The 17,427-nt window shown below is 34.6% G+C and overlaps 1 protein-coding gene across 1 annotated transcript in view; it reads left to right on the top strand.

The window, feature by feature from the left end:
* Nucleotides 1-15,812, top strand: part of CUNH4orf33 (chromosome unknown C4orf33 homolog) — a 59,825-nt gene extending 44,013 nt beyond the window's left edge. Inside the window, exon 9 of the mRNA XM_087193288.1 lies at nt 12,109-15,812. The gene's annotated coding sequence lies outside the window, so the exon portion shown is untranslated. The remainder of the gene's footprint in view (nt 1-12,108) is intronic.
* The last annotated feature ends 1,615 nt before the right edge of the window (nt 15,813-17,427 follow it).

Genomic DNA, 17,427 nt, shown 5'->3' on the forward strand with positions numbered 1-17,427 from the left:
GGCAACTTGGCTTGTGATCCGACAAAAAGACCTGTGTGCCCACTGTGGCACACCTGTCATAGATTCGCCACTACTGGTCTAGGTGCAATCCAGCTAAAAATATTCAATAGATAAGGATACACCTACTAGCGAATATTACTAGCCTAAGGAAGTCAGTTAACATGTTTACAAGATTAGAGTGCAATGGTTATCTTTATTCTTTCCCCCGTGAGTGTTCCCTGTAACTTATTATATCTGAGATTTATTACTGTTTTGATCATCAGAATTTAAACTTATTTATTAAGGAGTAGTCTTCCCCCTTTAAATATCTTAATGATCATATTGCCTCAGAGATCTTTTGATATGCTTCTACTAACTCAGTTTTTCTCATTCCTCCTTTAACTATAATTATTTGAAACATTTTATAATGTATTAATGGAGGCATTTAACTTGAGTATACAATTCTTTCAAAGGCAAATTACATTAACTGGGAGATCTAATTCATTTCCCATGTTATTCTCTCATCCTGAGGAATCATTGTTTAGATAAATCTTGCTTTTAATCCTATAGTATAAATTCACACATCGTTTATTACACTTATAGATTGAACAGAAATTAATGTAATGTTCAATTTATCATAGATCAGTTAATATTTCAGGATGATACTATTTCTTCCCCCCCCATTAACTTTATTGGTACATTTTAGGTATACAAAACAGTTACATTCATCATTGGGATCTTGTACCATTACATGAGTCTCTTGGTTCTTATTTTTTTTCCCCTTCCCTTGCCCTCCCTTCACCCCCTCCACCCTTCCCTATTTGCAAAGACCTCGTTTCCATTTTTTTCCTCTTCTCATATTTTTTCCTTTCCCTTTTTTCCCTTCCCCTACCCCTCCCAATTCCCGTGCTCTTTTAGACCTTTTCTTCCTGTTACACAATATCAGTTATACATTTTAAAAATTACAATATTAAGATCTAGGAGACATTACCATAGATTTTACAGAATTTAAAAGGATATAGAAAGCATATTACAAAAATCTTTTTTGAAATAAATTTGACAACTTCTAAGAAGTAACTTAGAAGATAAATTAATGAAACTAACTCTGGAGGAAATATAAAACTTGAATAGCACCTATTAAAGTATATTCCTAGCTTGAAAACCTACCTATATGACAACAGCAGGCTCATAAACATTTTAACTGATAGATTATATCAAACAATTAAAGTAGAAAAAAAAAGGAACACTTCTCCCCTCATTTTAGGAACTCAACATTGTGCTAATCCTAAAATTGGTTAAAGATAATAAAAGAAAAAAGTATGAACATAGATAGAAATTTGTTTAACAAAAAAAACTATTAGAAGTCAGATCTGGCAGGATGTAGAAGGTGGTTTTGTTATAGGGATGGCAGTGTTGGTGATGATACTATTTCTTTCCAAAGAAACAAATTCTTTTGATATGGCATATTCCCTACTATAGGGGTAGTGATTGGAGATAATTGATCAAGAAATCCTGGCTCTCATTGATTTGTTTCAGATATAATAGAATAGGTTTTCACTGGTATTGTTAGTTAATGTCTACCCTCTGCTAGGGGAGTAAGGTATTGCTTCTATGTCTGAAGCTGCTTACCTGCTGGTTTTAGTAAACCAGATAGCTTAGCTAGCTCAGGAATCTGATTAAGGTATCTGCCTTAGTATTTCAATCATATTTCTGAATATCCACATAGACCACTTTAATTCTTAATTCTCACAGAGAATTTTTTAAATTGAATGTCATCTAGGGTGTTCTGTATTGTTCAGTCACCTAGAACTCATTTGCCATTGGCAGCAGTCCAAAGTCTTTAAGTAGCCAAATGTTCCTCTGAGATCAAGATCCTAATTCTTCTCTCATCGCTAAATTAGCAGCTCTCAACTCTGCTAAATTTGCAGACTTACCCATTCCTTCTCTACTTAAAGGTTTTTTTTTTAATACCAGTAAGGCACACAGCTGCCAATTTCTAAGCTCAAACTAGGAAGTCCCATCATTGAAGCAGACAGGTGTTCTGCCTCAGCTATGAGCGAATCACAGAGCTTGGGCTGCAAAGCATTGTGAGAAAGGGAGCCTCTTGGAGGGCTCTGTCATTGTGTTCTGAGGTGCAGCTCACCCTGATACAGCTGCTGCTGTTTCCAAACAGAGAAAGGGGGAGATGCAGGGGACTGCAATATTGGTTATGCCCAAAGCAAGCTGCAAGTAGTGCAGGTTGTGAACAGTTAACCCTACATTTGGCTTTTGAGAAAGGAGTCTGGCTGAAGCCTACATGCTGAGATCAGAGTAACTTGCACTCAAATTCTGTTCCCACAACTAAAACTTTCTAACTAGAAGGACAATGTTCTAATTACAACTATGTATTTTATCGATTCTGTTCCTAATTGGAGAATCCTTTGTCTTGTCCTTTATTAGGCTTGCTTACATTAATTTCCATAGAAACCCTATGATTGTGTATCCTTGAACATAGTTCTGCCCTTGCATGTAACTCACTTTTACTCCAGTTGATTACCAATAAAAATCAGTGGCTTGGACTGGCCAGTGCCTTTATCAGTTGCACTGGCATTGGTTGTCCAGGCATCTTGCTTTCTGTCTCTCTTTGTCTTTTTCGTTTTTTTCTCAGACCTGCGTCATACATTGAGCTGGAGACTGGAGCCTACTGCAGTGGTTTCCAGAAATGTTTCATGAGTCCCCAGTATGAGGGCAACTTGTTCAGGTACATAGTGCAGTGCCCCTAAATTTCCCACCTTGGTGCACTTGTCTATGTAGCATTTCTTCTTTGTCAAGGAGATTTGCTGTGCTCTGCCCCTGCCCTAGTAATGTCTGTGACATCATTTAAGGCAAGATTAATATTTGCTCAGAATTATTTGATGCCTTTCTGTGTTGGGGACAATTTTGATCAACTCTCAGTAATAAGGTAGCATTGCCTCCATTTTCAAGTCCAAAATTCAGGAGGTTTTTGTCAAGTAGCCCTGTTTGATTTCTCCCACAGCCTTCACATTTGTATATGTTCTAGAGGCAAATACTCTAGTATACTCTGAAGAATTGGATTAACAAACCTTGCCAGGGTTCCCTGTGTCACTAGCCTCTGTCTTTTAATTCTAGTTTCTTCTTGGGACTCTACTTAATATAACGTGTATTTTTTTTGGTATTGTGATAATATGTAACAGTATTCTTTTAGGAGTAGTGAGATTTTTACCAAAACTCAAAGAGCACTGTTAGCTCTGAGCTCCTTGCTTGTTAGAAGAGTCTGGGAGAGCCAATGACATTTTTCAGACTTTGAGAAGCACCTCTAAGTGCTTGAGGATTTCTCAGATTGAGCTGGACTTGATTTTTAATTTGTGATTACTAGTCTTAACTCTTTCTTCCTCTGAGGAGGCAATTAACATGGCAGCATCAGTGCAGTACACTAACCTGTTCTTTTTTTGTTGTTCTTTTTTTTTTTTGGTACCGGGGATTGAACTCGGGTCCTTCCGCTTGTGAGGCAAGCAGCGGAACCACTGAGCTAAATCCCCAGCCAAACTGTTCTTAATGTTTTCAAAGTCTTTTAAACTAATTCAGGAGATTATGGTACTATATACTAGGAAATTCACAGTATTTCTGTGGTAGTACAGTAAATTTACAATGATTTCCATTCCTTGAAAATGCAAACTGTACCTGGCAGAACACTGAATTGGGATGGAAGGGGAAGGCAGTGTTACATGAAGGAATGCACACCAGACAACCATTTGGTCTATTGTATTTCTTATGTAGTCTTCATCATCTTAGGTATAGCTGAAGCAATCAGAGGAACCTATCTTGACAGTGTACTGTTTACTTTCAGTATCCATCTGGCTTATGTAGTAGCTGGAAAAATAGTTAAAAAGAAAGGTAGTGGGATCAAAATTCCCACCACAGTCTTTTCCTTAGTTAGAGTAGTGATCTACTGTTGCCCTCTTGGAATTTTGTGTTCATTAGTGTGTGCTATGGAGCAGGATTCAGGTAATTCCAAGATTTCTCACTTAGCATGGCCAATTAAAATTGAGCGAAGAGTGGGCTTAGGCAATATGTTTTGTAGAGAAGTCAAAGACAATGTGATTTGTTTCCAGCTATATGACTTAGCACCATAAATGCTATATTTTAGTCAATAAACATGTCCATTTTATATTCAGATAATTGGATTGCTTATGTCATATTTTCTAAGGACTTAATCTCCAAAAACAAGTGGGGCAGTCTTTTTACATTATGCAGTCTTAAGACAATCAAATATATCCTGCTAGAAACAAGTTAACATAGACAAGAACTTTCCTGCTAGCAAATATTAGTTTGTTTTCCAGGAGGTTTGTTATGATCTAGTTTACAAGATTTGACTAATTTTTTTCTTTCCCAGGACATCCCAAACCCAAAAGAAAAAGAAATGGGTTGTTCTGCTGTGTGCTAGTCAAATTTCTGTTACTATAAAAAAAATAACTAAGGCAATCAACTTAAAAGGAGCACAGGTTTCTTTTGGCTCACAGTTTTAGAAATTTCAATACACAGTCACTGTTGCTTTTAGCCGCTGGTGGGATGGTACATCATGGCAGGGATGTGTGGCAGAGGAAGTCTTAACTTCATTGCTGGCAGGAAATGATGAGTAAGATAGAAGGGGGGGGTCCGATATCCCCTCTACTGGCATGTTCCTAATAATCTCATTTCCTCCTACGAGGCCCCACCTACTAAAAGTTCCACCACAGCTTCAGGCTGGAGACCTGTCCTTCAACACATGGTCTACTAAGGGACATTCAGGGTCCATATTACAACCTGCTGGCTATTTACTTCATAAAGACTTTTGTATTTTTGTCAATATATTATTGGACTATATTCCTAAGAGTGATATATTCTGAGTCAAAGGGAAAATATATACACAATTTTACTAGAAAGTACAAAATTATTCTCCATAAGTGAATTTATATTTCCCTCATCAAATAACAGTTCTTATGTACCAAAGCTTCTCCAATAAAACTTTCACTATTCTGATGGTGAGAAAGTGTATGTTGTATAATTTTACTTTATTATAAACTAGTCAGACATCATAGTGCTTATATAGTGAAATAATTTGACAATATTGATTATTCCTTTCTATAAACATTTATCTCATTTGTCTCTGGAACATGATTTTCTCAATTCTCTTTCTAATTATTTTATTTAGAACAGAATTTCACTTTATAATTTTTTTTCCTCATTAAGTTTATTGGTAGATTTTAGGTATAAAATACAGTTACATTCATCATTGGGATCTTGTACCATTACATGAATCTCTTGGTTCTTATTTTATTCCCCTTCCCTTGCCCTCCCTTCACCCCCTCCACCCTTCCCTATTTGCAAAGACCTTGTTTCCATTTTTTTCTCTTCTCATATTTTTTCCTTTCCCATTTTTCCCTTCCCCTACCCCTCCCAATTCCTCTGCTCTTTTAGACCTTTTCTTCCTGTTACCCAATATGAGTTATACATTTTTTAAATTACAATATTAAGATCTAGGAGATGTTACCACAGATTTTACAGAATTTAAAAGGATATAGAAAGCATATTTCAAAAATCTGTTTTGAAATAAATTTGACAACTTCTAAGAAGTAACTTAGAAGATAAATTAATGAAACTAACTCTGGAGGAAATATAAAATTTGAATAGCACCTATTAAAGAAAGTATATTCCTAGCTTGAAAACCTACCTATATGACAACAGCAGGCTCATATACATTTTAACTGATAAATTATATCAAACAATTGAAGCAGAAAAAAAGAAGGAACACCCCTCCCCTCATTTTAGGAACTCAACATTGTGCTAATCCTAAAACTGGATAAAGATAATAGAAGAAAAAAGAATGAACATAGATAGAAATTTGTTTAACAAAACAAACTATTAGAAGTCAAATCTGGCAGGATGTAGAAAGTAGTTTTGTTATAAGGATGGCAGTGTTGGTTCAGCATTGGAAGATCCACCCCCAAAAGTCATCATTTTAACAGAGGAAAGGAAAAAGCCATATGATCCTGTCACTATTTGGAGAAAAAGTATTGGACTAAATTCTACAGCTGTTCATGGTAAAAGCTATCAGGAGACTAGAAGTAGAACAGAACCTTCTCAACAGATTAAAGACATGTACTCCGTACTTCCAGTGAGAATGCCTTATATGAATGGAGAAGATACAATGCTTTCTCTTTAAGGTGAGGAACAAGGGCAGATACACTTACTCTTTATCTGTCCATTAAACTTTGAAACCTAGTTCCACCAAAATAGTCTGACAATAAAATGACACAACTAGGATAGGATTGGCACAGGAGAAGCAAAATCTTTATATGTAGATGAAATGATCATCTACAGAGAAAATACTAAGAAATCTCTAGGAGCCCCTAGAACCCGTAATTGAATTTAGCAGGATTAGAAAACACAGGTATATATAAAAATTCATGTCTGTGTATACTTGCTATAAATGAAGAATTGGATATTGAAATTTAAAAGTTATGTAGGAGTACAAAGGACCTAGAAAAGTTAAAAACAAAAACAAAAACAGTGTTGGAAGACATTTAGTACCTAATTTTAAGACTTCTTCTAAAGCTACAGTAATCAATGCAGTGTTGGTGTAAGGAAAGACATATAGATCATTTGAACAAAACAGAGAATCTAGAAATAGAACCACACATATATGGTCCACTGAGTTTTGAAAGATTATTTAACATTAGCATTTTATAGAATATAAACTCAATTCAAGAGCTGAGGAAGAGATAGTGTTTTCAGCAAACGGCACTAGAACACCTGGTATCTGTATATAAAAAATTAACCTCAACTCTTTTTTTCCATACATGAAAATAACTTAAAGGGATCTATGAACCTAAATAAGAAAGCCTAAAAGTATGAAACTTTAAGAAGAAATTATAAGGGAAAATATTTATGAATTCAGGATAGGCAAGAACTACCTAGGATACAAAAAAACATGATGTATAAAAGAAAAAAATTGATAAATGAGATTCCATCAAAATTTAGAACTTTATGTTTTTGGTTTTTTTTGGTACCGGGGATTGAACTTGGGTCCTTCCACTTGCAAGGCAGGCGGTGGAACCACTAAGCTAAATCCCTGGCCCTAAAATTTAGAACTTTAAATGACATCATTAAAATGAAAAGTAGTCCTTAAACAGACCATATTTACAATGCATATAACCTATGAGTAGAGTATATAAAGAATTCTTAGAGCTCATTAATAGACAACCCAATTAAAATGTAGACATAAGAAGATGATAAATAGCCAGTATAGCACAAGGAATGGTGTGCAACTCTAGAATCAGAAAAATACTAATCAGTACAATAATAACATTGAATTATACACTCACTAGGGAGATGAAGTTAAAAGTTTTAAAAGCCTTGTCATGACTTTTTCTTTTTGTTGGATTCTCCCCCTTTGTGTTTAATTTGTCACACACGATGGATTCATTCTGCTGGGTTTCCTGGGGTTGTGATCCTCATTGTCTTTTCCTAGGGTATTGTCTAAAATTTTTTGGAGTGCTGGTTGGATATTCATGAAGTTCCTGAGGTGCTCTTTATCATGAAAGTATCTTATTTCTCCATCCATTTTGAAAGATAGTTTTGCAGGGTACATCAATCTGGGTTGGAGGCTGTTTTCCTTTAGGGCTTGAAATACATCACTCCAAGCTCTTCTTGCCTTGAGGGTTTGCATTGAGAAGTCTGCTGTGATTCTGATGGGCTTTCCTTTGTATGTGATTTGTTTCTTTTCTCTCACTGCTTGTAGAATTTTATCTTCTGTTGGATTTCTGGAATCCTAACTATTATATGCCTATGTGTTGATTTTTTTTTTGATTAAGGCTAGCTGGAGTCTTATATGCCTCACTTATCTGTATGTCAAGTTCTTTTCCCCTCCTTGGGAAGTTTTCTGCCATCACTTCTGTGAAGAGTTTTTTTATGTCATCTGCACTCTCTCTTCTTTCTTCATTGACTCCAGTCAGCCTTATGTTATTCTTCTTTGCATCGTCTAGCAGCTGCTGGATTGATTTCTTGTGTTCCTTTACAATTTTAAAGCAATTTTTCTTTTCCTCCTCACTAATTGCAATCTTATCTTCTATATGTGAAATTCTATCCTCACATTGGTTCATTCTGCTGCACAGACTTTCGATGGAGTTTTTAATCTCTTGGAAATCTGTTTGTATCTGTTTTATGGATTCCATTTGTTTCCTATGTTGGTATTCCATCATGTTCCTCAGATCCTCTATTTTTTTTATATGTGTCCTCTCTAGATTTGTTAGTCATGTCTTACACCATGAGCAAAATCTTTGCTGTTATCTGAGTAATTATTTCTGATTTCATTTTTCCCAGATCCTCTTTTGTTGCCAGTTCAGAGTCCAGGTGGTTGAGTATCAGATTGTTCCATCTCCTTTCCCTTTGGGGTTGCTGTAGATGATCTGGAAGTCTGTTTTTGAGGCTTGTTTATGTGTCTTCTCATTTCCACGAGGGGCGGGGGGTGCTTCTGGTGCCCACGTGGCTCACCTTCTCTGCCCTAGGAGCTTGGGATGGCAGCGGGGGAGCTTCCTTCCGGGTGCTGGGACCAGCTGAGCTTCTCTACCCTAGGAGCTTGGGATGGAGGTGGGGAGCTTCCTTCTGGGTGCTGGGACTGGCTCACCTCCACTTTTATAATGTTTAAAGAAAAAGTTAACCAGAAATTTCATGGCAATGAAACTATCCTTTAAAAATTAAAATAACTTTTCAGACAAGAGAAGAAATTCTGGAAGAATTCCTGTGAGTAAGTCTGTATTATATTAAATATTAAAGGAAGTTATTGAGGCAGAAGAAAATGATATCCAATGAAAAACACATGAATCTCAATAGAATAAAGAATTCCAGGGATAGTAAATATGTGGCATATGTTAAATATTTTTTCCATTTTTAAGTTTTTATAAAATATAATTGATTATGCCCAACAAAATTAAAAGTATGTAAGTACAAGAGAAAACATATGTCCTAATAATAGGATGTAGTGTGGATTCCAAGGGCAGAAGTTAAAAAACATTTACCCTTTGAAGGGCACATTTAAGAAAATGAAAAACCAAGCCAGTCATAAAGTAGGAGAAAATATTTGCAGTGCACATATTTGTCCAAGATGTGTATCCTGAGTATTTATGGAGAAAAAAATCCCACAACTCAATTATAATCAGACAAACAAGAAACAGCCAAAATATGTGGACATTTCAAAAGGAAAATATATGGATGCCCACTAAGAACAAGGAGAGATCTCAGAATCATTGAGCAACCAAGAAATGTGCAGTAAAATCTCTTTGAGAAATCAGCACATTAAACATTATAAAGGTGATATTCTGTTGACTTCTGGCTTATATAAATTCAGATTAAGTATGTTGTATTTGTATCTTTTAAAAATTTTCCTTGTAATATGTCTTCTTACCCTACTAGGCTCTTTTGAAAGTTTTAAGAGTTTTGTTAGTCCAGAATACTTATGGAATTGTCCTCTGATCTTCCATCTACCTTAGTCACCATTCAAATTTGGTAATGCAAACACAGATGTTTCCCCAAGTTGAAGGCTTCACTGCTTTTTATCCAAGCTTACACACAGAAGTCTTTAATCCTTCCTGTGTTTAGCCTCCTTGAGTTTCCAGTCAAAGCCTCTGTCCCTTTCAAGGCTCTGCACAGGAATGAGACGTGGCCTACCTTTGAACAAAATCCTACAGTTTCTTAAGCCTCTGTCCGTAGTTTTTGTTCAAAAAACTCTGCAAACCTTCCCTATTTCAGCAAATTTACACTTAAATGACTCTGAGTCTTATTTTTGTCTTTTCATGTGTGTGTGTGCGTGCGCACACACACACACACACACACACACACACACACACACAGAACTGGAAGTGTTGGTTGGATTCTGGTTTCCAGGAAACTTCTACCTTCAGCCCTACCACACAGTAAGTTCAGAACTATGCACATAGCCTGGTTATATTCTGATTAGTGAAAAGAGAAATTACTGCACTTTTCTCCCATCAGTTTTCTCCTACAATGTGGACAAATGTAAATTAGTATTCCAGTAAAGTCACTGGCCCAAACACAAGTGAATGAATTAATGAAAGTCTTTTTCTTAGAACATACCTACATCATATTCAGTTATAAGTGTTCTGTTGCCAGAAAAGTCTCTTTCCAAGAATTCCATAAAACATTTTATATTTTGGGGGGGGGACACCAAATTCTCATTTTATTTTATTTTTTCATTAAGTTTATCAGTACGTTTAAGGTATAGAATACAATCACATTTATCATTGGTAATTTGTATCTTTACACGATATATCTTGGTTCTTCTTGTTTTCCCCATTCCCCTACCCTCCCTTCAACCCCTCCACTCCTCCCTATTTACAAAGACTTTGTTTCCATTTTTTTCCTTTTCTCATATTTTTTCCTTTTCCTTCTTTTCTTTTCCCTACCCCTCCCACTTCCCCTACCCCTTTAGACCTTTTCTTCCTATTTCACATTATCAATAATACATTTTGATCCTTATTTATACTTTTAGTTTCTCACACCAGAGAAACTATTCAGTATTTGCACATGTGTGTCCTATTTATTTTACTTAAGAGTATGGCCTCAATGTACATCCACTTAGCTATAAATGTCTCTAGTTTCTCATTCTTTATGGCTGAGTAGTACTTCATTTTATAAAGAAGCCACATTTTCTTTATCCAGTCTCCAGTTGATGGGCAATTGAACTGTTTCCAAGTTTTAGCTATTACAAACTGTGCCACTATGAACATGGGTGCGCATATATTGTTGTGGTATGATTCTTTTAATTCTTTTGGGAAGATACGTGGTAGGGGAATAGCTGGGTCAAATGGGACCTCTAATCCTAGTTTTTTGAGGTATCTCCATATTGATTTCTACAGTAGTTGTACCAGTGTGCACTCCCTGGGGAGTGCAGAATTCCTTTCTCCCCACAACCTGGCCAGCATGTGTATTGGTTGATTTCATGATGGCAGCCATTCTTTCTGGGGTGAGGTGGAATCTAAGTGTTGTTTTCATCTGCATCTCTTGAATGACCAGTAATGTCGAGGTACAGCTGATAAAATTCTTTTCCCCACATTGTAGGTTGTCTCTTAGCTCTGTTGGTAGTTTCTCTTGCAGTGCAGAAACTTTTTAATAAGATGAGATCCCAGTTGTTGATTCTTTGTCCTAGTTCCTGTGCTACTGAGGCTTTGTTCATAAAGTCTTTTCAAACTATGCCAATGTCTTCGAGAGTTCTGCCTAACTTATCTTCCAGCAACTTTAGTGTTTTTGTCTTAATATTTAGATCTTTAATCCACTTCTATTTTAGTTTAGTGCATGGTGAAAGTTAGGGGTCTAGTTTGAATCTTTGATAGGTTAAAATCCAGCATAAAACTTTTCTTATGCATGTCTTTCTTGCTACAGTTTGTTTTTGTTCTACACCTAATTTATTCAGGTGTTTCCCTTCTTAGAATATGAGCTCCTTTGGGACAGGATTTGTTCCTTAGTTGCCCATGCTACATACAATATAAGCTAGGTGTTTTTGCAATCAGTAGGCCCTGGAAGTATTTTTGGAGAAATAAAAGTAATTTTTTTTCTTTCTTTTTTTTTTTTTTGGTACCAGGGATGGAACTTGGGTCCTTGTGCTTGCGCAGCAGGTGGCGAAATCGCTGAGCTAAATCCTCGACCCTAATAAAAGTAATTCCATTAATGAAACTCTTTTTCCAAGTTGAGTGTGAAGTATATTAAAATATCATATTAGAGATTAAAAGCTGTGTGCAGAGGTTGCTGGAAATACTTCTTTAAAATGCAAATACATAAAAGATAATGTTCGCATGATTTTTAAAGAACAAAGAACCTTAAAAGAAGTAAATATTGTTTCTATTGACCATACATTGCCTTCTCAGAGTTAGGCTCTGTGAATCTGGTCTTGCCACTTTATTTTGACCATTTGTTTGCCACACAGATCTGTTGCCATTATCAAAAATTGAATACAACCAAGGACAGTAAATACTATTATTAATCATAAGCTTCCTAGTAAATAATGAAACTCAATACCTTAACCTTGATAAAAGGTATTAAAGCATAAATAAGATAGAAAATATATTTTTGTTTTAGACATTAAAAAATGAAGGCAATCCTGATCCTGACTCTTATTGGAGCGTGCTGTGAAGGCCCTGCAGGCTACTTTTTTCTGAAGAGGTATTTGACTCATATTTTGTCCTTTTTTTCCAATCCAGTAGGGAAGTGACTATTTGTTAAGAAGGGTTATACTTCTTTCTGTCCTATGAAAATTCTGCTTATTTTTCCCTTTTCACTATTTGGTTATAATAAAATGGGTGCAGTAAATGTGTTATTAAACATTATAGAGAAGTGAAACATTGGCATAAGGGTAAATACTTCCAATCATTAGATAAATACAGTTTTATTGTGAAAGGATTGCTTTTAAATGGTTGTTGAGTTGGAGTAATATTTTTCAGGAGTACCTGAAAGAGCTTCTAAAAGAATTTTCATTTTAAAAGATGAGAAAGAAAGCTGGATGCCAGAGGCCTTTTTGCTAGTGAATAGTTAGCAAAAGAATTTAGAACTGTCAAAGAATGTTTGGCACAAAATTTTTTCTTTCATAGTGGGGAAAGTAGAGAGGTTTCATATTCTGCAAAAAGAATTCTATGTAAAGTCTAGCAATTTCAGTCAAAACTGGAGCATGTCTATTACTCTTGATTTTATTTATAACTGTGTAGAAAGAAAAAGCAAGTGTTTGGCATGCAATGTGAAATCTTTTATGTAGGGGATCTAAAATATTCTAAACTCCTCTTATACTTTTGTCTTGAGAGAACTTCAGAAATATTTTGCATTTGAAAGGTCACCAATTAATTTTAAGTTGGCTTCAGAAGAGTGAACAAGAGTGAGTAGGTATCATCACTCAGAGGCAGTATATGAAAATGTTGGCAGTTTCTTTTTACTTTCTCCTTAATTAGAAAGAACAAAGTTTCTTTTCTTGAATAGGCACTTAATATTGCATGTATTCTATGCAAATATGAAAATATGCCCCTGTTCTTTATGTTTTTACAAAAAAATTTAAATCATATTTCAGTGTCATTCTAATCCAGCCTTACATGAAGACAGAAAACTCGAGTGCTTTGGAATGACTTTTTGTTTTTAAATTCTCTAGGGTTGTGTATCATACAGAATACAGACTGCTGTATGTTAGAAATTTATAATAGGTTTGATTTTGCAAGGATTGTTTTTAATGAGAAATATTTTGTTTTTATTTGCCCATTTGCTCCTTTTGCTTTAAATTATGCTCTTTAAGGTTTTTTGCAAAAACTTTGAACTTTTCATGTAAGATTTTCTAAGAAATTAAAAAGAAAACCCAGACACATATTAATATTAATTATTATTATTTATTGGCTACCTATAGACTTGAAGGCAGCTTGAAACTTATTCAAAAAAATCACCATGCCTGTTTACAAAGGTAAGGTATGATGAGGAACTGTTTGCAATAAAGGGAGCTCTTTTAAATTTATTTTACACACATATAGGATGTAAATGTTAGGTTTCATGTTATTTTAAGTATAATTCACTGCAAAAATGCTTGGTATATATTATATACCCTGTAAACAATAATATTTCATATTTATTAAGCACTGGCTATTATTTGTCAAGTACTTTATAAGCATTTTCTCATGTAATTAATCCATACCAGCTTTATGTGGTATATTTTCCACATTTTATAGATGAGGAAACTAAGACTCAAATTGTTGTGTAACTTGTCAAGCTCACAGAGCTGATAATGACAGCCGAGACTCCAGCCAAAGAAGCTGTACTGCAATGTTCATTCCTATGCCTACTCCTGTATATCTTTCTCTTTTGTCCTTAAAAATAATGAATGAAATATTAACACCAGTGATGATGTAGACAGTTTGCCTGAAATTCACTTTCTTCATTGTGAAAAAAATTTAAATACCAAAAATCTCTATCTTTAGTAAAAGCACATTGAAATACATTGCCTGTAATGTGGGGACACTAGGTTGCCGAGTAAATGATGAGGATCAGGTTAGGTTCCATCACAGGGGTTAGCATTCCTTTGGGGACACCAGATTCTATCCCTGTTCTGGCTCTTGCTCATGCCAAGTGGTAACAAATGGGTAAGGCTTTGGAGTCTGTTGGCTGCTTGTACATTTACACAGTGGCAATGGCTCCACAATCTCTCAGTTAGTTGGCTCCCTTTCCTGGTGCTCTCCAGCAAGATTGGCCACCAGAACACGGGTGACAGTGGAGCCAACTCCTGCTTCTCTCTTTTCTCAGAGTTGCCCAGTGATCTCATCTTCTTTGCCTTACCCTTTCCTTTCTATCACCACCTATTTCTCCTGCTGACCTATTTCTACCACAATCATCTCATATGTAGCAGAAAATAAAAACTAGAGCCTGTTCCCATTTGAGGGAGAGGAGAGAAACCAATAGACAATCCTACTCTACTCAAACTTGCTTTAGGGGTTGAGGGTATTAGTTTTTCTCTTCCTAAAAATTAAGAAATAAACACATGTAGATTCTTTTAATAAAAATATTTCATTTGAAATAATCATTATATTAATGAATAGATTTCCCCTTATAGTCTTAATATATTCAAAAATGTTGACACTCTTAATTTATGACCATTACACATTATTAATGGATGCACTCAATTTGGGAAAGGAGCTTTCAGTCTTAGAGATTTTCTTTTTCCATTTCTGCACAACACACATTTGACTTTTAAAATATTAATTACATTTGCAATGAGGCAAATAGAAATTATTAGAAGGACAATCAAATCTCATGTATTAGGGATAAGCTGGTGGCCTTGGAGAATGCACAATTATGCTATATATTGCATATGATTTTTTTATTAATGTTTCAAGCAGCTCTAACTGCAGAGTACTGATTTGACCTTCTTTAATCTTTGCCTCTTTCTGCTCCTCCAATTGACCCTGTGTCTCTCAGATCATAAAGTATTTCACTGCCTATTATTGTGAAAGTATTCTAATTGGCAATTACAATGAGTTCAATTTCAGTGCTTCTCAGCTGTACCTTTTAAAACTTTTAATTGCTGGGTGCCATATATTTGTCCATAGCTAATGAAATAATAGAATTCTAAGTAGTCCTCCAACAACTTGTTCCAGATACGTAACTGTGTATTCCCAAACAAATCCATCCAATTTAATGTGAAGTGTTGACACAGAGTGATATAAAGGTAGTTGAAGTCTTTGTGAAAACGTGCAAATACATATATGATTTTAAGTAACTTTGACAATTTTCCCAGCAAAACACTGCCAATTTGCTAATCTAAAAAATAATTAGTATATACTTAGAATTTAATGTTAGATGTTGAACTGTCACATACATGTTTCCTGAAATGGTATTTATAACTATATGATCATGGTGTTGTTTTTAGAACTTTGTTTCTTACTGCTTTTTGCCACTAGATGGAAGAAGAAGGTTAACAAAATGATATTTTTGGTGCTTCATTCAACTCTACCCAGAAACAATCATAAAAGTCTTTTAAAATAAGGACACTCTCAGCAATCTTTTACTTATAATTTTTATTGCATTATTTTTTCATATTCATACTGGATCTAAGAATGGTATTTTTATAGAAATTAATTTTCTTTTTATAATTTTGAAGGATTGCAAATTTCAAAAGCAAGCAAGAAAGAAAATAATTGTCAGCTGGTACATGAAAGGTAACAATTATATAAAGATATTGGTAACAGGTATGCCAAAAAGTAATTCTTCCATACATTACTGTCCAAGGAAGCACACATCCATATACACATCAAACCACATTAATTCAGTTAATCATTTATTCACATAAATGTGAACATTTGGCACACTGAGGATATTAAATGAGGTGCTGAGAAACACATTAGGTATAACTTCAATACAGCTCCTGCTTGCAAGATTTTTCAGTTTTGCAAAGCAAGAGGTAAGCAAGGAGTAAGCCAAATGCATTCATCTGTAATTTTACAATAAGATAGAAATGCATAAATATAAAAAATACAGATCCAACATTTTGGGTGTATATGGTGGGTGGGGAGAGTGATTTAAGTATTATTTTCATCTGAAAATAACAGGGATAACTTCATGAAGAAACTGGAATCAAGAAGCAAGAGGAGCAGGGAATGGCATTCCAGTGGCAGAGGCAGAATGAACAAAGGCACAAATGCAGGAAGTGGCAATTAAAAAAATGTTTAAAGATGAACAGAATATATGTTTAAGAGCAATTAAAAGTTGCTTAGAAATGACATTTTTATTTTGTATTTTTTAAACAGATGATAATGGAACTATCCTAAGCTAACACCTCATGCAGAGAAGAAAAGGCATTCTGAAAAGCGAAGCTTAATTTTGGAAATGGCAGATCACCCAAAATGAAATAACTAGGAAATGTACATTCTAGCACTCATCTGATGATAGTTTTATATCAGATGTGGGCTTATTGTATATGTGGGTCTGAAAATTGATGGGCAGATTCCATAGGCAATTACAAAGACTGCTTCCTGTGGTCTCTATTCTCCTTCATTACTCTCTTCATGTTAGAAAGGATACTAAAGTGTCACTTAACTCCAAGCAACCAATATTTAACCTTTAAAACAACACCTCATACCACCTACCTTATTCCTTCGTAGTATATTCATATGTATGATCAAAAAATTCTATTCTAGTTGGTGAAAGAAATGAGCTTGAACTCTGATATTATGAGTGGCTATAAAATTATCCAGCTTTTAAATCCAACCACAGAATTTGATTTTATGACCTTCTGTGGAACTGTAGCTACAAGTTAACTAAAGGTTATGAAGTAATATTTCCTTTTTATAGTTCTGAATTCACTACCTTGTAATTTCAGAGATCACCTTGTTCAATAGTGGGATAAGCTTTATAGTATTATAATTTTGTGTAGCTCAATGAAGATCTTAGAATGTTTTCTTTTCCAAATTCACATTTATATTATCCTGTGATATTGTATCTAGTTCATCACTATTTTAATTGCTAGAAATATATATGAGACTTTATACAATTTTTTAATTAAAAGGTTCTTTTGACACTTTGTTATAATATTAGGTCTCATTTTCCTTCTGTGATTTATGCCTTGCTTACAAGTAAGATGCATTTAAAGTTAAATATTATTTTACATTTAATGAATAAAACTGTGATGTATGAAGTCCTATTTAAACATAATACATGTGTGACATTACATAAAATTACTAGATTAGCTAGAAAATATACTGTACATGCTTACAAATATATTAATAAATTAATAAATTGAGATTACAAACAACATCACTTTTTATTCTTCCAAGCAATTTTGTTTTATTATCTATATATGTCTATTTTCCTGAATTCAAAAAATCATCCTAGTAATTTTAATATACATGTAAAATGATATGAGCCATTTTTGGATCT

The sequence above is a fragment of the Heterocephalus glaber genome, unplaced genomic scaffold, assembly GCF_053883595.1.
Source record: "Heterocephalus glaber isolate CG9 unplaced genomic scaffold, H.glaber_assembly_v1.0 deba00001586, whole genome shotgun sequence".
Classification (NCBI taxonomy): domain Eukaryota; kingdom Metazoa; phylum Chordata; class Mammalia; order Rodentia; family Bathyergidae; genus Heterocephalus; species Heterocephalus glaber.